Source organism: Typopeltis vanoorti, chromosome 23, assembly GCF_054136105.1.
Source record: "Typopeltis vanoorti isolate ZY-2024b chromosome 23, IOZ_Tvanoo_1.0, whole genome shotgun sequence".
Lineage (NCBI taxonomy): Eukaryota > Metazoa > Arthropoda > Arachnida > Uropygi > Thelyphonidae > Typopeltis > Typopeltis vanoorti.
In genome coordinates, this window is record NC_143571.1 from 10,115,971 (window position 1) to 10,139,505 (window position 23,535).

General features: G+C 32.3%; 1 long non-coding RNA gene across 1 annotated transcript in view; it reads right to left on the reverse strand.

Annotated features, from left to right (window-relative positions):
* LOC150093609 (uncharacterized) overlaps positions 1–16,855 on the reverse strand; it is a 312,640-nt gene extending 295,785 nt beyond the window's left edge. The window contains exon 1 of the long non-coding RNA XR_016550306.1: positions 16,709–16,855. This is a non-coding gene — a long non-coding RNA (uncharacterized LOC150093609). The remainder of the gene's footprint in view (positions 1–16,708) is intronic.
* Between the last annotated feature and the right edge of the window lie 6,680 nt (positions 16,856–23,535).

Sequence of the window (23,535 nt, forward strand, 5' to 3'; positions counted from 1 at the left end):
TTCGAGTTCTGCAATACCAAGGCAACTCAATGGCAAAGGTGATGCAAGTCCATAGCTAGCCATAAAAATTTCACTGTTAGAAACAATAACTAAATACGTTATTGCATCGTGTGGCTTAATTGTTTTCAGTTTAGAAGAATTGCTCCTAGCGGCATATTTTTGTACTAATTGGAAACACAAGTCTTCAGCACTGAATCATACCATTTGCGTGGTTATTACTAAAATAATATGAGTTGCGTAAGACGTTTTTTTTTTTTTTTTTGATTGCTCCCCATTTCTGTGTAACCCATTCCCGTTTTGCAGACTATAACTTTGTATTGTTATTGATGGAAGCACTTAAAGGGGATTAAAAAAAAACAAAAAAAAACGGACTCTTTGAAAGTGGGAAATTAAACCATCAAAACTTATGACTCCTTTCACTGATTGTAATCCAGTTCTTTCATTGTTTACTTCGTCCTCCTCTGTACAGGTGTCGCTCTCAGTTCGTTTCAACCCTTCTAACGAAACGGTAAATGTTGCGATGAGCTATCAAAAAAAAAAAAAGTTCAATTTCGGTCGAAACAATTGTACAGCTGTTTCTAGTATAACTTCACTCGACTACATTTGAAAAGGAAAAATAGCATCTGTCGGAGGGTTTCCTGGATGTAATCCACGAATTGGTGGACTCTTTCTTCAATGTGAAAGGGAAATGAGGTCATCAGTAAAGTAGGGTCACTTAATAGGATTTAACAACAGCTCTCGAAAGATTTACGTATGCATCTTATTTTAATACCTTATTTAGTTACAAAGTTGTCCATTATTGTAGTGGAAGGTTTTGTTTAAAATTCGTAATGTGACGATGCCATAAATACTCCGTCGTGATCATTGTAAGTCGCAAAGAGTTATTTGTACTTAGTGCTTTTGAAGGAACTCCTTTTAGTACAATTACTGGGAGAATTAATGTAATAGAGTGTCAGTCAGTCAGTTGCAACACGTGCATTTTTCAAAACAAATAAATTAAATTTTCTTTAGGAAGGTATAGAAGTGGTGGAGAGAACGAAAAGTTGGAAAAAACATGAAAATGGAAATAATAACGGATGAGAAACAGATAAATTGTACAATAAAGATTGAATATTAAAGGGAGGGAAATCTATAAAAAAAATGAAGGCAGTAAAGACTATTGGAAAGGATGGGTAATGTGATAAAAGCGATTGGCATGCAAAATCAGTTCCGTAAAATGCAGGAAGAAGAAACAAAATGAGATCATTAGCATCATTGTGACAAAACCGGAATGTGTACGCTACACACGTATCAAACTAACGGCGCATAATTGAAGCTTATGGAAGCTATGAACATTGAGAGAAATATTGTATTCAATATGGGTTCAATGGCGAACTCGAAGAAAATTTGATTCTAAAAGAGTTTAAATTTTTATCGTGAATTGTCATAGCAACAGAAAGAGGTGGATTCGCGCAAACAGACAGCGCTGAAAAGAAAAAGAATTTGCTACTTGGAGAATAAACTGATTGGGAAGTTACGAAGGCGTCAGTGAAACGGAAGAGCAAAAAGAGATCGGACTCAAATTCAGTCAATCAGCGCCGATAGTTATTAGGCAGAAGTACTCTAAGTGAGGAAATAACTAAAAGAAACAAACTGCAGCGTGTTGAAGATAATGCAATCTTGAGACAATGGCTTTTTTTTTTTTTTTTTTAGTTTATCCATTCTAGAAGCGATACAAAAGTCTAGAAAGGGGAACTTTGATTAGCGAAAGAGAACTACAAACACCAGCTCTAAAGATCAACCACGTGAATATTCAGGAAAGGTTTAGCTGACTATAATAATAATAATAATAATAATAATAATAATAATAAGCATGCTTTAAAGTAATTCTCAACTTAATTGGAATTTAAAGGAGAGAATATCTGACTTTTATGAAATTTATTTAACATCTATGTAGGATGGAAAGATATCGGTTACAAACCAAACGAGGTGGAGAGATATAAACCAAAGGGGGGGAGAGAGAGAGAGAGAGAGGAAGACAAGCGGTGAGATGGAAAGATCAGTGACTCCGGAACTGGACTAATCCTAGAAGAGAAGAAGAAGAAATAAATAATATTTATTACGATTTAGTCCATTTTAATATTTAGTCTATTAAAATTGACTAAATATTAAGAATAACGTAGCAGATATATAGTTCGCCCACCGTTTGAAGGTCCCTGCTTCGCGTCTTTCCAAGAATAGTCGATTCGTGCTGAAGGGGAGAAAGAAATGAAAGACGGACGAATTGGTCGCCAACACGCGAAATCACGTGCTTTATAGGTAAAATTTTCCAACTGTTATACAAGCAACATAGTTAACTACAATGATCATAAACGAGAAGTTAATTTTCCGACGTATAATAATAAACAACTCATCCCAGGAGATGGATTGATTACCCTATTATCGGAATGGATTCTCCTTCTGTTGACATGCGCAGAAGTGTCGAAGGGTCTCGAATCTGTGGGCGAACTATATCTGCATTATTAATATTATTATTATTCGTTTGCATTGCTGAATAAATTGAAATGGCGATTGTCGCAACTACTATTCCGGAAACCTCTGAAATCGTCGTAAGGTGTGGATAAGCATCGAGCGGGTCGTTGGTTCTGCCTGCACTACCCCACGAATATGTGACGCTCAATTTCATCTTCGAGACACGTTCAGCGCTGAGACTACAAAGCCCGACTGTCATTTCATGGGCGGGGCAGATTCCACTAACTCTCTTTCTGGTCAGTGGTTCCAAATGAAGAGTGCAAAAAAGCAGAACCTTCTGGGTCTATGACCTCGACGGACATTTAGTTCACTGAAATGCATTAATATCGTTCAAGTGAAACAACCATATTTGTAAAAAAACATTTTTTTAAGAACTCTAGGCCCAGCGATATAAAATGGACTTTAATTGAAGGTGAATATTCGGGACTAAACATCACTCTCTTGTAACTGTTTAATAAAACTTATTGAGAAATAAATAAATAAACGTGCTTGGTAGAAAATGTTCGTGAACCCGAACATTTTCTGCAGAAAGTTCGTGCAGAAAGCTTAATATAACGCATGCGCAGACACGGAATTTTTTTTTGTTTCTTTGTTAATGAGTAAGAAAAAAAAAGGAATTTAATTTTGAATAATTAGCCTTTAAAATGCTCGACCTTAATCGAAAAACTTTCTATAAAAAAACAAAAACTTCCCTATAACAATACCGTGAAAGCAAATAAGAAATATGACATCACAGCACAGACAGATTATTATTATATAAGTGGATCCAGCATCATTTCAAAGCCACTTTACTTATATAATTTTGCATCGCCGAACTGAAGCGTCCTGCCTCTTTATTTTAGTAAAATAATTATGATTATATTTTTAAGACCGTACGTATTCAACTCACATAAATGCAGATTATCACAATAAAATAATATATAAATTGTATATTTATTTTTTCTTATATTTAAAATCGTTACAGCTTCTGATTACAAAACTCGATCCTGCAATTGATCCAACAGGGAGCAATAGAATAAACTATTATTTAGATAGTTTTCTATGGAGAATTACCAAATTAACTTCAAAGAAAAAAAAAGAAAAAGAATTTAATTTTTGCCCAAGATGTATTGAATGCTTCCACAATTACTTTCATGTTAGTGAAACTACTACTACGTTAGCTGTATGGCTGTAACTGGTTTTTAAACAAAATACTTGACGTCACGGAAGCCATAGGTTTCGGTTTAATTCTTAGAAGAAAAAAAAACCAAACGCAGGCGATTATACCTAACAGGGGAGAAAAAAAAGAAAAAGAAACGGCAGATGATGATACTTAATAATAAAAAAGCAGACTATCATACTAATGAAAGAAACCAACAGATGATTATGATACTTAACAAAAACGGCAGATGATTATGATACTTAACAAAAACGGCAGACGATTATACTTAACACACACACACACACACACACACACACACACACACACACACACACACACACACACACACACACACACATACACAAAAAAAAAAAAAAAAAACCGCCAGACGATTATATTTAAAAAAAACAAGCAGGTTAAACACACACACACACACACACACACACACACACACACACACACACACACACACACACACACACACACACACACACACACACACACACACACACACACACACAAAAGGCAGACAATTATACTTGACAGAAAAAAAAAAAAAAAAAAGCAGACGATCATACTTAACACACAGCTACTCAAAACGTCAGATGATTATACTTGGAAAAAAAAGGACGATTTCACTAAACATGTAATAAACTGTTATTTTTAAAACAGTAACAGGATACTTAGTTTTGGCTCTTTTCTGTCTCATTGTATAAAGTAATTTTCATTGTAAAAACCTTTTAACTAACAAAATAAATAAATAAACAACATAAATGCAATCGCCATCCAACCCGTTTTTTTAAACCTTTATGTGGCTAATTCTTTAGATAAATTAAATTATTATAGCTTTAATCTTTGAATCGAATTAAAACCGATATCTAATAAAGAATAATAAAAGAAAAGTTCCTTAACCTTTAGCAATAAATAATGAATAACGGCCGAGGGGTGGGAAAGCAGACAAAAAGCGCATTCTCTTTTTCCACTTCGCTTTCGTTCGAAGAGAAGTCCGTAAATGCTGCGCTTAATGAACGTAACTGCCCTCGATTCACGGAGAGGCATAACTAGCGAATTTCGAAAGCGAAATGGTCTTGAATGCATTATTACTCACGCGGTACGACGTCACTCTCTCCAGTACCAGCGTCACCGGCAAAGGTATGTCATTTCGCTTTAACTTTCATAAAGCGTGCTATTTGCAACATGTTTATTTACACCACAGTTAGACGTATAGTCTCAAGCGCCATCTATCGTCTAAAAAATAAAGAAAGACTTTCGTATATTGACACAAAGAAAATAAACTTCGATAACGGCTTGGGAAAATAAAATTCCTTTTGATATTCGTGCATATTTTTCGTTAATTTTTTTTCCGGACAATAATATTCTTCAATAAAGACTGATTATTAAAACGATTAATTTTAATAGTTATCGTAAGAATAATGAAGACAAAGTAAATATCTAAAGTGTTCACAGATTTTTTTTTTTTTAAAGGTTTAGATAATCCAGGAACCTCTTGCTCTAAGATCACGCGAACACCTCCCCAGTGGGTTTGAATCCCACTTCCAGTTTGTTGCGTATTCAAATACAGCAGATTCCGTCGTCGACTAAATTTCAAAAACTGCTCGTCAGCTAAAATTTTTTTTTTTAATAAAAAAGTTATCTTTTAAGCAACATTTATAATAAATAAAATATAATTTAAAATATTATTATTTTTAGGATAAAGTGCAAATAAAATTATTTTATATATTTTTAAGTCGGACAAGATCCTCCCCCCCCCCCTATTCGATTGAGTTGATTTATTTGATTAATATATTGCACAGTTTTCACCGCTAGAGTTCGCTGGTAACCAGCGAACTCTAGCGGTGAAAATTTCATTTTTCATTTGACCATTAATTTCATTTGAGTGTCAAATGAAATTAATGGTCGGTAAGATACGAGAAGCATGCATAACGTGCGCATTCTAGGATTCTCGGAATGCTGACTGAAATCAAGTTGTAATTGGATCTAAATGAATGAGTGAATATTTAAGATGAAAATAAACGTAATAGAATAAAAATGCCTAATAACCACTGCCGAGAAGGGGATAAACAGTTTTTACCCACTTCTCTCTCTCTCTCTCTCTTTATCTATCTATCTATATATAAAGTCCGTCTAGATCCCTCGCTTTTAAACGTACGCACATACATACGTGTGTGTGTGTGTGTTTAAGAGCTAGGGATCCAAACGGATGTGACGTAATACTTCCTTGAAACATACAAGTAAACGACGTCTTGCCATGCTTGATTGTGTGTCTTGTTGAATTTGTGTCGTAATGCTCATAGACGCGTAGGAAGGGAAATAACACAAAAAGAGAACGGGGGGGGGGGGGATAAACTCCTCCTAAAATTTACAACGGTTGACTGATATGTAGAGATCAAAGGTCGTAGAATATTTTAAATAGAATATTCAGAGGGAAATACGAAAGGAGTGAAGTGTGTGGCCTTTTGGGGGTGGGTAGGGTAGGGGTAAAGAAAAGAAAAACTATTTCTGTTTTCTGATAATAAGGTTTCAGGTAACGGAATCAAAAATAAGTATCCGCATTTTTCATGCAATGATTCGTATTGTCCATCGTACGCTTACACAAATTTCATATTGGTGGAGAAGATTATAACGAAATGTGATATTTAAAATCTCTACTAAAATTGTCCACTTTTCTTAAATAAAAGTATAATAATTAAAATAAACCGTTTCTTAAAAAAACATAAAAACAAATATCGAAAGCATGAAAATATCAAATTAAATATTAAAAACAAATATTTAAAAAAATGCCAAGAAATAAACTATGTCTAAGTGTAGGAGACCAAGAACAGCTGTACGTTCAGTTATATACGGTGATGATGACGAATGATCTCACTAATCAAGAATTCTCTTGCAAAATACACCATTATTGAATGTCTCGCTTCGTTTCCATACTTGATTATTACTATAATTATTATTATTATTCCAAATGATACCATCAATGGCAACAGTTTCTTCGATATTATAAAATAACCGACGGTGAAGCTTTAACTGAAGTTAGGGTTATGTGTTTTTTAAATTTTTTATGTTTTTATGAGATGCTCACTACACTATGTCCGTGTGGTCCAGGTTCCAAGTGGATCGTTGTTGTTTTTTTTTATTGACAAATTAAAAATAATAATTACCACAGTTTTTTTTTCATTTTTTTATTCAAATGAATTATTTAAAGTAGAAAAATTGAGAAAAATAAAATTATGTTTAGAATACATAAGCCCCCCCCCCCCCTCCCCGAAAAAAAGTCTAGACGTTTTAATTATTGTGATAATGAATAGTATCAATGTAATTACAAAAAGTCCTTTTTTGATTATTTCGCAATTTTTAACTTTTCCACTAACTTATTTAATACCCAACTTCATTTTATTCACGAGTACGAAATTGTACTTGTGAATAAAACGGGAAGCCATTCTCATACTCCCCGCCCCCCCGCCAACACACACAACATATTTTTTCATTCACAAATATATACAATTAGGAAATATAATTTATTATCCACATAATCAATAGATGGCGCAATGTTTTTGGTAAGGATTATTTATTTATTTATTATAAAGCTAAATTTAATAGCCCTCAAGACCAAATCGAAAACTAAAAATTGTTCTTGATATTAAAAAGGTCTGAGAGGCCTTCTGATGCGGAACAGAATAAACTAACTTGACAGACACTCGGCTAATAATAATAATATTATTATTATTATTTGTGACACCTCCAAGGAGTTCGAAGACTCATCGCAGGAGGACACCTACTCTACAACTCTCCGTCTCCACTACTATACCGAACCTCTACTACCAATCACCTACATCAAGGCCATCTACTGCCCACAACAGCTAGTATTTTTTTGTCTGTAAATTGCGTGTGTTCTGTTTTGATATTAAAGAAATAACAATAATTCTCATAGTTGTGCAATAGGAATGATTGTGTCGCCCCACTTATCCACTCCTAGTCAGCTGGGTAGAATGGGAAAGTAAAGCATCTAACCGAGGAGAAATTATTATAAAAAAAAATCTTTAATTAAAAAATTCGCAAGATTTAATTACAAAACAAATTTCTTTATTATATATATATATATATATATATATATATATATATATATATATATATATATATATATATATATATATATATATATATATATATATATATATATATGCGCACTCAGGATTTAATCTTGGGGGAGGCCCAAGTTGAGTGAGTAGACGATTTGAGACTACACACTACGCATCCCATACGGCCTATGACTGAGCATCTATTTCTATACTACTTATATTCATAAGTAGTGTAAAAATAGAAGATACGATACAACATAAATAAAATAAAATAAAATAAAATAAAATGAATTTTAATTAGGAAAAGATTTTTGGAAAAATTTCTAGTGGGCCCCTTTCCCCCTCTGGATGCGCCACTGTATATATATATATATATATATATATATATATATATATATATATATATATATATATATATATATAGCAGTAATTATATATATATACTACACAACAAGCTTCAATTTTAGCTTGTGGTTAAGTTTTGGCGAGAAACTACACGACAGTTTACACACTAGCCTTTTATTACCTTTTTTTTTATTATTTCGTTCAATACTATTTTTATTTATTTAGTTTTTCGTCAGTTTTCACGCGTTGATAGAACATTTTGCTAAAATACACACGTCACAATCAAAAGACTACCGGAACAAAATAGTCATCAAAAGCGGATGTCATAACGGCTTTTCAAAAGTGGCTCCAGCAAATATACAGGAACCATTTAGGTGAGATCATAGCGAGTGATTCAGAAAAACCAATAGCGCGATTAGAGTGTGAAAAATTGCAAAAATGTTTTGAAGCTTTTAAAACAGTCTTAATGGCAAGTTCTTTGGAGAGCACAATATTACAAAGAATAAAAACCATTTAGTTGATCGTTATATGAAATTGATACCGATATAAAAGCAGCAGAGATACTGAATTCATTTAAGTCCTTCGTAACACACGCAAGAAATGATTTTCAGAAAACGGAAGAGAAAGTGTGCAAGTTGACAACAGGAGAAAAAAAAAAGTTATAACGAAGAATCCAAACTCACCAAAAGAAAATTTTCCATTGAAAAGCGTGAAAACGAAAGCTATTTAAAGAGAAAAACAAGTTCCTTGTTGATATATTTAAGGCGTAACATTCCAATGTTAGATATTACAAACAGAAAAGGCAATCGATAAATATTCCAGTTGATAAAATTTTCTTTTTGACGAAAATATAACACACAATATAAAATAAATAACTGATATATTTTTAAAGCCGAATAAAGACAAACTTTAAACCCGTACAGTTATCAACGCTTGATTGGCAGACGAAATGCACAAACAAATTGCAGCGCGTCAACAGTTTATAATAACGCCACCTGGCAAAAAAAACTTTTGTCATTCAACAGATTTGCGAAATATTATCTCATAAATAAGTTGTTTACAAAAAAGAAATGCTGCACAGCTATTCCATATTTAAATTCACTTACTTAATCATAAAAAATTAAATCAACAAATATATATATATATATATATATATATATATATATATATATATATATATATATATATATATATATATATATATATATATATATATATATATGACATTAGATAATCATATAACGTATTTGTTTTATTTATATTTTTATATACTGTTATAAAACATGTTTATTCCATAGTTTAAATGAAATATATTTATCCCATATTCTTTATCGTATCTTTATATTTATATCTTATCTTTAATTCCAATAAGTCGTTATCTAATGTAGTTTTTCTGCTGTATTTCTGTTTTAATTTCATTCATAAAATTAAGTGATTTTTATTCAGTTTTTATCGGTTTATATTTGTTTCAATAATAAATTATTTATCTTTATTTTTTTTTTTTAGAAATCTGAGATTCGTCAGAGAAAACGGATTGAGGAAGATCCGTTTCGATAGATATTGCCTATTTCATCAGACATTGCATATCCATTGAGTCGCTTGGCAATTTTTAATAAATAAAAGAAAGTTTTCAAGTAGTACAAAAGGAACGTTATGGGATGATGTAAGAAGAACACTGAGACATGCGACAGTGAATGGTACGTCCAGATAATGCGACTTTTTGCACACTACTTGCATCTGAGAAATATAAGCATATAAACAAAGATGAAGCATTTTTAGATTGTTTTTCAGCAGGTTCTCAAGTTGGCTGATATCTTTGAAACGGTCTAATAGGGTTTTTTTCCCCCTTAACTACAGATTTTTTAATTTTTTTTCTTCTAGGATATTTCTTTTCGGTCTAGTTTTTTTTTTTTTTTTGCTTTTTTTTCTCCTCCAGTTCTAGGAAAATCTGGACATCATTTCAGAAAAACGACCGTAGAAACAACAATATTTTCTGACAACATACCAATGTTACATGCATAATCACGAGATGGCAGCAGTTGTCTGTTGAGCTCTTTTCCCCGATGCCTTGAATATCGTCACATAGCCGTAAGTTCAGCTGTTGGTGATGACTAGCGGTGGAAACTGGCTTATTACAGTTTCTAAAGTTACATGGGGATAAACAAAGTTGCTTCATTTGGAGACTAAAAGACGTTAAGCAATTTAAAAAAATATTGCAACTCGATTTTAATATAATGGTACTAAAGGAAAGCCAATCCAGTATTCTCTTGAACAAGAAAAATCCTCCAAGCTCAGGATACCAAACATTACATACAATGCTAGGGATATTTTCTAGTATTCGAAAGAAAAGCAATATCTCGCCTTTCTGTATAAAATAAAAAGTTGTCTTTGTTTAAGACGGATGTGACGTCATATGTCTGTGACAATAGGCTCTGCTTGAGCACAATAAGCAGCGTGTTTCTGCTATTTCTGAAATATAGTATCAATAAATGATGTTCTTTTTTATTTAGTTGTTTACTACTTGAAGTTTTCTAATTGCAAATAATAATAGTAATAATTACTTCCGTTTTTATTACTGAATGATAATTGTGAGTCCTTTCAGTGTGGAGATCTCCTGTCGGTCGCCTTTTATAATGTAGCCCTAGTTTTATTTATTTTTATTTTTTCAAGGAAATTTTGTAAATAAGAACCTGAAACTGCTTGAAATTTTCAATTTTGTCTACCTTTAGCTCGAACCTTGACTGTATTTACATCTATTTTAAAAGAAAGTACATAATTCCAGCTTGTGCTTGAGCTACACAAAGCCTAGTAAAGATCCAAATTATTACTTTTATTATAGTAGTGAACAAATGAAATTTGCTTGGGGCTCTCATCATTTGGAATAGCAGTAATTATGAGTTCATCACAGCGAATGGAGAGAGGAGGGGCAAAGTGTGGACAATGATAAAGATGTTCTGCAGTCTTATTTACTTATTTTGGAATCGTGAGTAATTTATTATGAGCATGGAATTAATTTGCCTTCCCACTTAATTATACAAACACGAAGTATCTCCTTCTTCGTACAAAGGTTCAGTTCTTTCTCGCCCGGGTTATTCTGCTCAAAGGAGATCTCTGGAAATTTAATGGAAAAGAATTAAATAATGCAGTAAACAGCAGCTTTTCTGGCCTGCACTTGTGGGTTAATAAGAATAAACGGAGACGATTCAGTCTTCTGATCTCCGGTATAGGAGAATAACAGTTCTGTTTATAAGTCGAATCAAAAGATGATTGAAAATTAAGCCTAGAAATAGCGTGTTGACAGTTTTTTTATTGTTACGAAATGTCATTTTATCTTAACTGTAATAACTTTAAGACATGAAGTGGAATTTCAGGTAATGCAGAAGACTACTTTGTGTGTAAAATGGTATTTTGCATCACCCAAGTTCCTTCAATTATGGATTAGTTCTAAGCGGGTTCTTTCTATCCAAAAAATGTTAGGAACATTATAAAATGGATTTTTTTTTTGTTTAATTATTAAACTGATTTTTTTATATTTCATTTTTCGTCGGAATTTAACACTCCGCAAATTTATTATCATCGTTTGTCTTTTATCCTTTGTCCTGTCCGTAATTATATAAGTTAGTTCCCGTGATGAAAATGATGATTCAATGATCATCATTGAATCATCATTTAAGGTTTTTTTTTTTTTTTTTTTTTTTGTGTGTGTGTGTGTGTGTTAAACAATTTCGCATATTATTCTGTAGCCCGAACCATATTTTGACCGCAACGAGTTTCAAATAAATGCGTGTGAATCAAAATCAGTCATCAGGTACACTCTACTGATGGACTGTTTTCAAAGCTCTCTCTCGCTCTCTCTCTCTGTCTATTTTCATCTGTACATCAGATCTTCCATTAATTTAACATGGAAATCAAAAGGAACATCTAGATCCAAAGACCTTGATAGCCACTTTTGTACACTACCAGAACCAATTCAGTGGCCGGGGCAAATCACTGCAGGGTAAAATGTGGAAGTGCTCCATCGTGTTGAAAGTGCGTAGCATGCAATCACCAGTGTTAATCACTAAGAAAATCGTCTTCCAGAAATCGTAAATAAAGATCATCTGTTAAAAGATGACTTTCGAAAATAAAACTGTCCTATGAAATGATCGTAGAAGTTATCACACTGAAGCGATATTGAAAATTAATTTTCACAGTGACATTTGTTTATTTTATTTATTATTATTTATATAGATTAAATTAGATTTTAAATGTTTTCAAGTTATACAGCAAAATATATTATACGTATAACCCAAGAGCATAAGCTCATGCGAGTTACTAAATGCGTAATAATTACACAAATCAATGTATATGGCTTTAATGCTTTCTACCTATTTATTGCTACTTTCCCCCCCCCCCTATAAGGAACCTTCCGAAGAACGGAAAGTTTGGGGAAAGACACGTACAGACGAGTTGTTAACGACGCGTTGCAACAAAGGATGGGCAATATGAATGTTTTAGTGTTCTCTTGAACAGTATTGATTACAGGCTTTCCAAGCAGCTGAAAAGCCAACCTTTTCAACTAAATTCGCTATCCTTAAAATCCTTTTTATATCATTAATTAAGTACTTTTCTAGACCGAATTCTTGTTACCTTCGTTTCATCGATAATCCAATGCAAACAAGTGCGTTATGATCTGTTGTGTGCGTTTAATCTCGAGGGTGGGTTTAAAAATGACTTTCGAGAATTCTAGAAACCGAGAGTGATGAGCTCAATTACTTAAAAAGCATTTAATCTTCAGTTTACCCTACCGCTGGATCGATTCTTTGAAACTTGGTGGACATTTCGAAATCGTAGTCGGAAATTATTCCATGAGCATTTTAATTACAAACAAAAAAAAGAAGGAAAATCATTCTAATAAGCGATGAGATAGCACCAACTTCATCTCATCGTGCACCACATCTCATCGTACAAAATGCACCACGCGCTGAGACTGCATCCCCACATAACTGTCACCATCGATGAAATGACACCTCACAGACAGCTATCCCGAACAATAATTACATATCCCTTTGTATACAGCAGACCTCTACCAAAACAACTTTTTCTTCTTCCTAAAACCAAAGTCTCGCTTCAACGTCCATGATTTTCACCACTAAAAGAGATGAACGAAACCATTCAGGAAGTCGAAAGACATTTAGGTGGAAGATGAACTAAATCAGGCATGAGACTACCATTCGAATTATTGGATACTTGCTCGAAAACGTTCCATGTTTGGCCTCCAAAACAGTTTCCCAACCAGGTAAAAATAAACAAATATACAATACAAAAATAAAATATCAAACATATCAAATATAAAAATTAAAATAATTATCAACATTCAGTAAAATAACTGACTGGACAACAATAAATGAACAAGGAATAAAACGACAACAACAAAAAAAAAAAATGTAATTTTTGACAGCACGTAGTATCCGTAAACTGGTTGTTCTATAAATGCTGCATTATTCAATCAATATAACTATTTCACAGTTAATACAAAAAAAAAAAAAAAAAAAAAAAAATTACTTTTACTTTTAAATTACTTTTAGGGGTTTCATAGAAAGATCATTCACTTATTCAGCAAAGCTGAGTGCACACTCTAAGGTAATAGCTCAACGTGACCTTGAGATTTATGCTGAAGTTATTTTGTAATCTGATCTCAGTTTCGTTTTTTTTTTTTTTTTTTTTTTTTTTTTTTTTTTTTTTTTGTACAAAGAGCAGAATCGTGAATCACGATAGAATGACGCTTAATAAGCAAAATTACTAGTAGATCATTGATCCCGATAAAAACATTTGCTAACTACTCTCGGAATGTGCTATTAAAAATCCCCCAAGTGAAAACATGTATGATGGAATAAATACATTAAAGATTATATTTACGTCAAACCAAACGTAATATTTCGAATGGTAAGTCATTACTCTTCATAAACGTAACAACAACTGTTCATTCTGAAGAAAACATACTTTTAATAGCACATTAGAAACACTTGGATTCGTTAGCGAAATATATATTACATCGGTAAGTTCAAAACAATCTTATTATTTAGTATGTAATACATAAAAACTCAGAATCTATATAATAGCTGAAGAAAAGTATTTGAATAACGTCGTGTTTAACGGGGAAAAACAGCAGATATTAAGAGCAAAAGTTAATAAAGTTACCAACGGCTAACCTTTTATGATCGCTATTGTTGGCTTTGCGTATAATCAAATGTTATTCTGCTTCTTTTGAAAATTCAATTCTTGCATATAAAACAAAATTTATTCTGGTAAAAGCATTATTCTGAACGAATTTGCTATAAGAGAATCGTAAAGAAGTTACTAAACCTGATAAGAATACTTTATAAAAGCATGCAGAACTATAAAACTTTTTCAAACGGACTTGTGTGTGTGCGGGGGGGGGGGGGGCAGAGATTTGTGTTCAAGCTAGATTGATACATTTTAATCAGGACGTCGTGATCCACATTAAGCAAATAATATAATGCTTAGTTTTATTTATTTTTTTAATACAATTTTTGTTGAATTTAGGAAAACGTTCTTGTCCAGGAGTGATGTATACATCCTAACAACGGTCTTAATTGTGGGGGGGAGGGAATAAACTAAATGAAAGCATTTTGGTTAAATGCTAAATTCCCCAATCTACTAGGACTATTCCCATATACATTATGGTCCTGACAGCCGTTTCATATATAGTAATGTCCCATGTAGACAGGTTTATGCATTACAAGGTCATAAAACTGCTTTAACAACAGAGCCCTGATTCTGATATCACTGAATGTTTGTGAGATGGATCACGGCAAGGATAATACGAGCCTGTTTGCCTACGGAGTTCATCACTGCTTCGGTAAAGAACAGAGAAAAATGGAAAATCACCTGCTTTCATAAACTGGTGCTGAGTCTTTTAAAAAATGTCATGGCTGTAAAGGTCAAAATGGATTCGCATAGAGCCTCCGTACCTCAGTAGGTACTATAGACGAAGCCCTTTGGTCGGAAAGACCTGGGTTCGACTCCCGTCCGTGACGTGAGGAACCTTTATCTGGTCTCTTTCGACTAAAGGTAAGTTACCGATCTCACACGGAAGTAGAGGGTTTTTTTTCATCCGGAAACTTGGGTTTTTCGTCCCCCAGAACAGGCAAACCTGCCTGTGAACACACATACGGATCTACATTCATAAAATACATACTTAATCCCTCACTAGGAGGACACAACCAGTCCTAAGGGACGGATGAGGGAAAGGGGAATCCATACGAATAAAATAAAAAAATAAATGGATTCACATCAGTGCCGGATTAAGAACATATGGGATCCAGGCGAGCGAGTAGTTCTCAGGATTTCCTCTGTTTAATTTATTGTTCAGTTTATAATTTATAGGGATACTGGCGCTACAGCGTCAGGATTAATCTGGAGTTGATTCACACGTGGTTATTATTATTACCAAAAAAAATTATAATTCTTCTTTTTCACGCTAAATTTATTAAAATTAATAAGTAGCTCTTAGGCAATTCCTTATCGACAATAAATATAAACAAATATATTATTACTAATAAAGTAAGCCTTTTATTCATCTTTCTTACCAGTAATGAATTTAACATTCAGAATAATTGTGGCAACAAATGTTATAATATGAATTATAGGCAGGATTAAGCGAACAAATAATTGCTGTAAAAACATAATAATAATATAAAAATTAAACAAAAATCGAAGAGAAAAATTTAAAAATAAAATAAAAATAAAAATAAATAAATGAATAATAAATAATAAACTAAAATAATTACTAGTAAATTATTAATAATTAGAATAATAAATAATAATAAATAACTAAAATAATAATTAGGACACCAGATAATGCACTAAAATAATAATAACTGGAAAAAGTGATTAAAAAAAACACTGAAATATACAAGCAGTTTGAACATTTTTTGTCACTTTTTATAAGAAACTCAGAAACGACCTGATTTAAATTCGAAATATATCTTCGCTTAAGTAAACTCACAACAATGAACAGTCAAACGATAAAATTGCTAAATTCTCTAATTTACTCTTAGTCAAAGAATGGATTATCTGTTGTTTTTTTAGGTCGTTTCTGAGTTTTCTATAAAAAATACAGAAGACTACTCTGAGCGATTAAAGAAGCGAATCGGTATTTAAGAGTAAACCATTTTCTCTTATTATTCTTTATGGAGTGCAGTGATTAAAAATAAAAAAAAAAAAGAAAGAAAGAAAGAAAGGAAAATAAAGTTCTTTGAAAACAGCTCAGTCATGCAAGATTAACTTTTCGTACAGAGTAATTGCATACTGATTTACATTTCTAAACAAAAAAATGTAAAAATAACATCCAATTATTCAAGTTAATAAATGCCAGAAAATTTTGCCAGAATATCGGGGATATTCTGGCAAACTAATGCATTCATGTTTTGCTTAAATCAAAGAAATTTCTTTAGGAAGAGAATAAACAATAATAAAGGTGTTATGTGAATAATTAATGATCCAGTTCATATCATTATTTCTGATTATTATATGTTTATGTTTAAGATATACGATCCTATGTAAAGTTGAATATTGTTTGTAAATAATTTTAAAAAAAACATAATTTAGTTACCTTTGATTGATTAAATCAGGGTAATCTCTGATTAACTGTAATTGGACAGTCTCAACATAACAATTTATACTTTTTTTAAGGACGATAGCCTGACGGAGTTATGAAGTAGTGTTCCCAAATAACTTCCACGATCTCCTATGCAATGTTGGCTTGATAGGTTGGGAGAGTTGAAGAAATCTCATTTCAATTCAAAGCTTACATTACTAAAAGAAAATTCAACAGGCTGCCAAGATGACAGGTATTTTCAGTCAATTGTTTCAGCAGAGATGGGGGGGGGGGGAGGTTGAATCGAATACTACGTGGAAAATGAACGCTCGCAATAGGTGCAATTTGACTAATGCATCTTTAGTTTCATGACTGTAGGTTGGCAAACTGGAATGGATCACAAGGAAGCAATATTATATCGCTACATGCACGTGTTGATGATCTCTCCCAGTACGCCCCATAAAAATAAAAAAAATTAAACAACGAGGCGTCATGCCAGCAGTTTTCGGTAGGAACTATTTCGTCAAAAATATTCTGCTTCATCGCTTTCTATGTTATTGCTCATTATTATTTATTTGTTTATTTTATGTAGCGAAATACTCTCTTATTCTTACTATACAGCATACGCCCGAAATATATTTTATTATATGAAATCGAAAAAAAAATATAAGAATATATTTTAAGAATAAAATACATTGAAAATATTTTAGCTTAATTTCTCTCTGTGTGTCTATCTAAAAAATAAATGACATACCGAGGTTCAGTACCGCTGAAAAATAATCAGCATACACTCCTAGTCAAGATCATCGCTATAGAGGAGAAAATACAAATTCAGGCACTAAATATAAAGATGCCGATTTGTTGACATATAAATAAATAAATAATAAATAAATAAACAAAACAAAATAAAAATTTAATAAATACACTGTCAAAATATAATATAATAAATAAATAATAATTAATTAATAAATAAAAATAAACAAAACAAAATAAAAATGAAATAAATAAATACACCGACAAAATATAATAAAATAAATAAATAAACAATCAAAATAATAATAAAATAAATACGTAAAAATAATAATAACATAAATAAAGAACCAAAATAATAATAAAACAAACAAACAAACAAATAATAAAATAAATAAATAAACAAAATAAAAATGAAATAAATAAATACACCGACAAAATATAATAAATAAATAATCAAAATAATAATAAAATAAATACACAAAAAAGTAATAGCATAAATAAACAAACAAGCAAAATAATAAACAATAAAATAAAATAAAAAATTAATAAATAAAATAAAATAGAGATTAAAATTAATAAAATAAAATAACTAATAATAAAATAAATAAGTAAAATAAATTAAAAATTAAAAAACTAATTAAAAAACTAACATTTTACAAAAAATGAATTTCAAAGAAAAAATTTCTCAGCTCAACATTTTAAACTATTTTTTACCATTCTAAAAGCGTGTTCAGTTCACGCACATTAGTAAACCAAGATTTTAGACGAAACGCCGATTTTTTTTTAAAAAAAATGAACTGCTTATGAATAAAACTAAACTCGCTCATAGCAATCTTGCCGGAGTGTCCCGAAAAAATAGAAACATTCTGTCATGTCACCAAATGGCCGCGGGAAAAGAATAAAATACACCATTTTACTACTTTGAGACTTTGAATATAAAAAAAACAAAAAACATATGGAACCAATTTCAGTACAAGCAGGTAATCTTATTCCAATACATGGTGGTTGCCAGGACTGTGTTTACATGAAAACAATTTGAAGAAGAAAAAAAAAAAAATGCACGCATCCATTGATAATCAGATAGAAAAGAAAAACAAACAATTTCCCTCCTGTGCTTGCTTGCTTTTGTCTTTGAAGACAAAATGCTACTTCGTTTCGATGTAGTCATTTCTTTTTCAGGGCACCTTCTTTTAAGTTTACTTTAACCTCCGCGAGATCGACAGAAACGCACCACAATGAATAATTGCGTAGAAATTTTTATCAAAAGCCATTGATCTAAAATACCGATGCGGAAAACGAAACAAAGCGAATATTCGACGATGCTCATATGTTTATGATATCAATATTGTCGTCTGATGGAGAGCGTCTTTATAAAAAGAAATCCGATAGAATCGACCGAGGGAAAAAAAAAAAGACTTCGGAAAAAAATTATAAGTTCTGACATGTCAAAAAAAGCCATAATAGTTAACATTCACTCTTTTATTGAAATTACTCTTAAAATATATTTTAAAATGTCCAACATTTTGACGAAAGTTGTGTAGAAAATTTCCAACTAGATTTCGGACTGAAAGTTGTTAGGAAACTTGCACGTGTCGTCGCGTCATTGGAGCAATTCGTATCCGCTTGGAAATAATTTTTATGTGCATTTTTTTTTGAAAACAAGAACTTATATTGTTTTTTATCCTAATTTTATCATGGGTTAAGTAAAAAGTTTGGACACAAATTTTTGCTTTTTGAACTAAGCCGCTTATATATTACAGACTTCGTATCACAGTTGGAGAGATCACGTGACACGAGTCGTTTGGTTGTTTGGTCAGAAAAGCTAACGTAAAAAAATAAATTGTAACAAACCCGTTTATTTCTCTGAAATAAACGGGTTAGGATAAAATATGATTGAAAAACAAGAATATAATTTAATTTTGAGTATAACACTAATAAATCTTAATTATTTTTATTTTTGAAAATGAGGATTCAAGTAGCGTTAAAAAGCCATTGACAGCGGAGTATGTGCCACAAAAATCTTTATCCTATTCACGGTACTAATAGACTATAGGCTTATAACTTTTTTGTGAGTTGAAATTATATAAAAAATACAGCGTAGAAATGTCCAACTGCAGAGGCAACTCCTCCACAATAGGAAAAAAAAAAATCGCGTGTTTTTACATACGTATATGATTCATTGTTAAAACAAGCATTTAATTTGAAATGAAAACATCTCATTTAATATTATAAAATGTTATATTTCTGTTTTTAATATAATTTCACTTAACGTTTACATTTTTCATTGAGTTAGCCCCGGTACAGCAAAGATAAACCTGTTGCAAATGGAAACGAAGGAAAAACGAATAATAATATTCAAACACTATCGTGAACTTCCAGAAAGTCATAGAAATACTCCACTTCATAGCCAGTGATGTTAAAGCCGTAATTACAATCGACACACATGCTCACAAAATTTATTGGAATCGTTTTTTTTTTTTTTTGCTAGACTAATATTGATAAACTTGGTTTTCTAGTTGGCTTGCAGTACTAAGCCAAGTATTCTTGAAAGGGAAATATCCTAAATAAGGTCATGTTATGTCTGGACCAATGGTATCCAACTAGATTTGTGAAATTTCTGAGGCATTTTATTTTGATTTTAGTGTGATTCTCTGTTTACTTTTTTTTCTTTTTTTGCTATGTAATTTTAATTTTTATTATATTAGCAGTCGATTACAATACGTATTTATTAAAATGTTTATAATTAGATTTATTTTATTTTAAAAACCATCATATGCTTGAACATTAAAATGAACCACTTTTATTTTGATGTTTTGAAGTGCTCAATGCGTTCGAGAATTTATATTTATTTTTTTTTTTTTTTAAATTTTATAAAGTGCTCTTTCTTTACTCCGACACAAACTTTTATCGTTGTGTATAAATCACTTATAATACCTAAGTGTTCGTAGTTACAGACAGATGGCGTTGTTTCATTGGTCAAGTAAGGCTGACTGACGCATCGTCCATGAATCGGGTGAGTTAGAAAATAATACTGGAGGAAAAAAAAATGCACAGCTCCAAAAAAAAAAGGATAAGAACCGCTGATTTACATACTGTCAAAGGAGAGATAGGAGTAAAGAGGAGCAATGCGGTTTCGTTTATAACTTTGTCAGTTTACGTGAACTGCCACAAACAGATTGTCACTTATCCAATCTGCTTATCATTTAAAGCTTATTATAACTGATTTATTAGACAATCTAGTGAAGAGCTTGACGAGCCCAAGCTAATAATGTAACAAAGCCAAAAAAAAAAAAAGTGTCAGGTTGATTGAAAGGCGTAACTACTACTTCCTTTTTCAAAAAAAAAAAAAAAAACTTTGACTCCAAACAGCTCTTCCGGCGTATTCTTTTGATATCCCAAACGTACTAATGAGCTATTAAAAAGCATTCTTAGGCATTTTATTTCCAAAGAGAGAGAGAGAGAGAGTAGATGGAGCTCCTTTAGTCCTAACCATCTTTTTGGAAGATCGGTGGACAGCTGGTTTCCATCCTTAACCGTCACTAATAAAAGAAGCCCAAGGTTATCAACGATTTTAGAGGAATCAGAGGTAAAGGCATGAGAATACAAATGCTGCTGTATCATAGCTACAAACCCTAGGACACAGAATAACTTTTACAGCCAATTTCTTTTAAGTTTCAGAGTTAAAACACACAGCTTCGGAGATATTTATAGGTATCTTCTGTAGAACTTGTGGAAATGGCATCTGCCTCCATATCGCTAGACCCCCAGAAGAAAGACCCTTATAGAATTTATTCTAATGGACGAGTTAGCGTTATGGAAGCAGACATAATTTCTACGAGTAGTGCTACACGGGCACCTATTAACGTGCTATACGTTTATAATGTTCTTTAGGTTAGATTACTGTCTTTTTTAAGTTAATTTTCAAAATATCTTAAGAAAGTGGAGAAAAAAATATGTTCTGCTGCCAAGCAATATTATTGGTAATATTATTTCAAATTTTTCGATAGTAAAAGTACAGAAGAAACTTAGTATCAACTGATACATCGCTCTTTTCAACCTATACTTTGATTTCCAAAGTAAGCAAAACTGTTAGTCAATTTGCAAGTTATAAACTTAGGAACTGCAGAGTTCAGAATATGAAACCTCTTAACCTTCTTTGAACATACCAGAATTTGGGTTAATAAGGAAACATAATTTCTTTGATCTAATTTAATTTTCAGATAACTATCCTATTTCAATCAAAATTAAAATGGCTCAGTAAATTAAAAAATTACGTACCAAATTTCATCAAAATCTGTTCCGCTGCAGTAGCTCCTATATGCATTCATAGATGAATGGAAAGGAAAAATAAACGAAAACCCTAATAAGTACTTGTGCAGTTTCGAAATGCATTTAAAATAGATTTAATCACAATTATTTGACAAATATGTTATATTATTTGAATCATTCGCAAATTCAGGCTTAAAGATTTACACAGCAGTCCCAAATTTCATAGAGAAATGTTGATAATCTTCATGTCTTCTCTTTTCAAGTTTCCAGAAGTAGCATAGTTCGAAGAACCTTGTGAAATGCGCCCTCTGGTTGACAAAGATCTAGATTAGATTCTTCAGGTGAAAAATCTTTAAAATTTTGGAGTTGTTTTTATATATTTAATTTTTTAAGGTGAGTTATCAGATATCATATACTCCACTAACAGGGCGTATTATTTTGAAAACTCGGGTTTGTTCTCTCTGAATGAATGCAGACAAATTGTCCGAATAAGACACACGCAATTAACAGAGAAAAACTTATTTAATGTAGAGTGGAGTTGAGCAGACGTTGTGGGGAATGACATCTCGCATTCCCGAGTCTTAACAGGAGTGCTTGTGTAATAATATAATGATAATAATGGAGCCACATACCAAACTAGCAATTAAATTGGAACAGATGGGGTTGGGTAGTAGATTAGTGCGCTGGATTGGAGATTGAGTGTCTGGTAGATATCAGAAGGTTGTCTATGGGGAAGTGACATCCCAGAAGAGGATAGTCACCAGTGATGTGCCCCAAGGATTTGTTTTGGAGTCATTGTTGTTTAATTTTATGTAAATGACACTGGAATGGGCTTCAAAATGGTGGTACACAATTGTTTGTAGATGATGCAAAGTTAGGGAGAGTTATGAGAATTGAGCAGATGTTGTAGCTTTGCAAGAGGACCTAAATGGACTGTCTAAATGAGCGAGTGTGTGTTTTTTTGGGGGGGGGGGGGAATGTCAGTTTAATGTTGCAAAATGTAAAGTTTTAAAATTTCGGAAACAAAGATGGGATGCAGAATATGGGATTGGTGGGGATATTTTGGAGAAGATGAAGGATTTGGGGAGTTCTGGTGGACAGAGACACGAAATTTCGTGGACTTTTGCTAAAATTGCGAGGACAACACAGAGGATTATGGGAATGATGCGAAGAACGCTGCATGCAGTGTTCTTCGATGACATGCAGAAGTAAGAATATTTTGATTCCATTGTACAAGACTTTGATCAGGCCACATATGGGTTATTGTGCACAGATTTGGTCACCTTGTTTTCAAAAGGATGATGACATGTTGGAGGGGGGGGGAGAGATCTAGAGACGACTGACTAAGTTGGTTTCTGGAATGTGGAATATGAGGACAGATTGAGAGAATGCAAATTACAATGAGGACAGATTAAGAGAATGCAAATTACAGAGACCGGTGATAGAAAGAAGAGGGGGAGACATGATCGAGACGTATAAGTTAGTAAGGGGTAATTATCAGATTAACGTGGATGAGATTATTCATAGAATAGCTGGAGTCGGGGGGGGGACGAGAAGTCATCCCTGGAAGCTGTATAAGGTGGACGTGAGCAAGAGGTTGAGGCATGGATTTTTTTGCATCTAGAGTGGTAGATGATTGGAATGTATTGCCTGAGAGTGTGACGAGTGCAGGGACAGTGAACGCATTTAAGTCGAGGTACAATGAGCTGTGCATGTGAAAGTCGGGCTTCTCACGATGAATCTGTTGACTCCATGGAGGTTCTTTTTTTTTTTACATTTTATTATTTCTCAGATAAATTACATACATACATATAATAATA